Raw genomic sequence first — 4,343 nt, forward strand, 5'->3', positions numbered from 1 at the left:
AAAGCGCAATAAATTAATAACTATAGGAGTCAGTGTGAAAATCGGACGATGGGCTTGGCACCGCCCACTTTTCGGTGAAATCCGATATATCGGGAGCCGATCAACTAATTTCGACAAAATTTAGAACATAGCATCGATCTCATATTCTTATATCACAGTACGATACCATAATTTTAAATTCCATTTAAAACTTTCACTTTCCAGTACACACATCAAGAAGCAATTAATATAACGGGATAAAACTGCACGAATAATGTTTTTAGTGTGTGCCAAATTATGACCTAAAATAGTCTAAATCCAATAAAAACTGTTCAAGCTCCCACGTGCCGAATATTTTTACTCCACTACCTATAGTTGACTTTTGATCAAAAATATCGTTCAATGTATGAAATATACAGTGGACCAATAAAGTTTACATGCGACACTTTTATTTGTTTCAAAATGAATAAATCTTGTGTTTTTTTTCTATCCATTTCAAGATATGTATATTTAACATTAAATATAGCATATCAAAATATATCTTTTTTACACAATTAAAAAAAAGTAATGCTAAAGTTTAAAATGCTCCTAATTCACATAAAAAAAGTTTTCATACACCAATGATTATTAAATAAATCAAAAGTAATTACAATAGTTTTAGCGGTTTTTGGCCTACATTTTGTTGCAATTATTGTCCCTAGACGTCGACGTATGCTCCCCACTCGATTTAAAACTTAAATATTTTTCTTGTTCAGATACCATGTTTTCACTAATAAAGTCCAATTGTCCAACTCTAGATGCAAGCATACACCCGGAAACGATAACAGTACCTCCACAGTGCTCTACCATTATCAATACATTTTTTCCTTGCGATTCTTCATTGATCTTTCTCCACACTTTTTGTGATCTATTCGAACCAAATATATTAAATTTTGTTTCGACGGTGATCACAATGTTTTCCCAAAACCAATACGGTTTGTTTAAATATTGTTTAGCAATCGCCGACCTCTTCTTTTTATTAACCTTACTTATGTATGGCTTACGACGTTTGACTCGTCTATGATAACCAGCACCCTTCAGCACATTCCTTACTGTTTGAGGATTTATTTATTTGTCTACATTTCAAAAATGGACGTTTGCTCGGTGCGAGATCGACGAAAAAAAAGGGAATGTCGTCTTCTGGAGCGGTCGGTTTTGATTGTTGGGTAGTGTACAACTCTACACTATGTATGTGATGTCGGCATGTAGTGTATATTCATGTGTATTAGTGTGTGGTGGATCGATTCAGTACTTGGCTTGTGCAAAGTGGACGCGTTTTGTGCGGTCCAGTGTTTTTCATAGTTTTTTCCAATAGAGTTTTATAGTTTTTTAGCAATAGTTTTTTTTTGAGACAGCTTTGGCTGAATTTGTTTCTGCTGTAACAATCAGGTGACGGACGCAAGTGGGCAATTAAAATCGAAAGAGATAAGTACAATTTTGTGCCTTATATTAAATTATTTTACATACCGGCCCATTTTCCCGCGGCAAAATTTCTTTTTTAATAAAATTGTTACCCTTGAGAACAGCAATCTAGACGCAACGTGGTTATAAATTTTGTTTTGTTTTGCCGTTGTGATTGGAGRCATCAGCTGTTTTCCCCCTTTCTTTATCTCCATTCTCTTTTTTTTTTGTTTTTTGCATTCCCTTTCGGGTTTAGCGTTGAAAACCATCGACAATTTAAATTAGACTTAAGAGGAATAGACTGAACAGACTAGTTGGCAGGTGCCCCAACTATTTATTTACTTATCAACAGGCTTCCTACCACCTACAAAGAAGCCAAAAAACATGACTCAAAAAGTGCAAAGAACCTTTAGTGAAGTCATCAAAACAAATATTAAAGACAAAGCAGCAAATAAATCAGCACCCGAGAAATGGGTAGAAGTGGGAAAAAAGAAGAGGCCCGCGGAGAAGAAAATTAGGTCGAAACCAGACGCTATAATTCTAACAAAGAAGGACGGAGCCCCGTATGCAGACATCGTCTGTAAAATTAAAGGTGACAGTGTCCTTGAGAAATTGGGTTCAAACGTGACCTACATCAGGAAAACTCTCAAAGCAGACCTGCTCATAGAGCTAAAAAGCCAAGGAGACAAAAGAGCTGAAATTTTTCCGAGCGCCCTAGAGGAAGTGGTTGGCGAGATGGCGGTAGTACAACCAAAAACACACAACGTCACAATAATGTGCAAAGATCTAGATGAGATAACTTTTCCAGAAGAAATTTGCTGCGCATTACAAAAAGAGTGCGGAATACAAAACGTAGGGCCAGCTAATGTTAAAAATATGAGAACAACAAAAAGCGGCATTCAAATAGTCCTTATATCCCTCCGTGCCCAAGATGCCTAGACTGCCCTTAAAGTTGACAAAGTAAAGATTGGGTGGTCGATCTGTCGCCACCGGGAGTACTCTCCTGTTTCCCACTGATACAGATGCTTCCAACCAGGCCACAAGGCACATAAATGTGGCTCTGCAAAGGAGAACATTCCGTTCAAAGTACGACTTGCCCCAATCCGGACTTTTTTCGGTTCGGGATTTCTAATAGTGCGGAAAAGTTGCCTTAGTACTTCCTGATTTCAATGCAACTTTTTGTTTTGAGATCGGATTGCATCTTCAACCCCAACTCCGGGCTTGAAATTTCGGAAATTCGCCTAAAATCGTGAAATTGTTTATCTAGCGCCTGAAATACGCATCTCATGGCAAAATGTATAAAACAAAAGTTATTTGTCACGTCATTTGCTACCGAAATGGTATGTGATCATGGCCGTAGGACGAACCGTTCCCGAGATACGAGCGAAAATGCGGCGCGCCACAGCGCAAGGTGAAAATTGGCTTGCGGCCACACTTCTTGACGTTGATTTCGCCGAGTGCTATCACTCACATTCATTCACCTACGCCAAAGGACACGTTCGGATAGGTCTCCACACAAATATTTTTTCATCGAGTTCCTTCACTCTTGTCGGTGATTTCACCGAGTTCTATCACTTACATTCATTTCCCTGCGCCATACGACACGTTCGGACTGGTCTCCACATAAATATTTTTTCATCGAGTTCCTTCACTATTTTCGTTGATTTCGCCGAGTGCTATCACTTATATTCTCTCAACAGACAGAAATGTCCTGTGTTTGGCATATATCCGTACAATCTCTCTGAGTCCCAGTTACCTACTTACCAGGATGTTCTTTTGTGTTATCAGTTTGAAAGATTTCGTATASGGCGACTCCGAGGCGACAACTATGAACCTAGGAGTAAAGAGGTTACAGAAATAGTTGCTAAAAAGGTTGAAAATGTTTTCAAAAAGTCCTCTATTCCGATAGTTTCAGACACCAGAGTTGTACAAATGCTCACCACATACCATAAGAAATTTCTGACTCTTAAACAAATCTTTTTAAGGAAAACAATAGGTTTCAGCTCTAAAAAAGACGACTTTGTTTCTTCTGCCGGAAAATTATTTAATATCGCTGCTCGTAAATGCATTTATTTTTCTTCTTGCACTTGTTCAAAGGAAAGGAAAGTTCCTATCAATGAACAACCATTCCTCTTGGACCAGAGAACCAGAAGAATTGATCGCGTTGGAAGTGTTGATCTACCTGAAACAAAAAAGATTTCAAAGAAAAATGAACGTGAAGAAAAGCTTTCAAAACGTCATTCAACATCGACACTTACCAGAAAATTATCAGCTAGAACACGTGACCATTCAGATCAGCCAGACTCTCATACAGACATTGTTGTCGTCGCAGGTGCGTCGCACATGGATTCTTCCAAAAACGTTGCTGGTGATGAATTTTCTCTTCCATCCTCTAAAACCAAACCAAACACACTGCTTTAGCTGCCCAAATACTTGGAGTAAGTGTTAGAGCAGCGGCCTTGATAGTTTCATTTGCTTTTTTGGATGCCAAAAAAGCAGCTTTGCTTACAGAGGATCAGGCTAGCTTTGTCACTGACAAATGCAAGATTAGTCGGGCAAAAAAAAGTGTTGGRGTTAAGCTCCAAAACACCGAAAGTATTGACTCTGTAAATGGGCTGTATTTTGACGGCCGCAAAGACAATACAAGTACTACCGCGACACTGTCAAAGAGGAACATATTTCTCTTATAGCGGAACCTGGTTGTCATTACTTTGGACACGTCACCTCTCCTTCCGGGTCAGCTGAGCATGAGACGCACGCTATATAGCAGCATTTACAAGATAATTCAGTTGATGTGGAACATCTAGAAGTTGTCGGTGCTGATGGCACCAACACGAACACATGTTGGAGAGGTGGAATCATTCGGAAACTAGAAGAAAGAAGAAGTAGGCCATTACAGTGAGTTGTTTGCCTTCTACATTTCG

This window comes from Bactrocera latifrons, unplaced genomic scaffold, assembly GCF_001853355.1.
Source record: "Bactrocera latifrons isolate USDA-ARS-PBARC rearing strain unplaced genomic scaffold, ASM185335v1 scaffold_338, whole genome shotgun sequence".
Lineage (NCBI taxonomy): Eukaryota > Metazoa > Arthropoda > Insecta > Diptera > Tephritidae > Bactrocera > Bactrocera latifrons.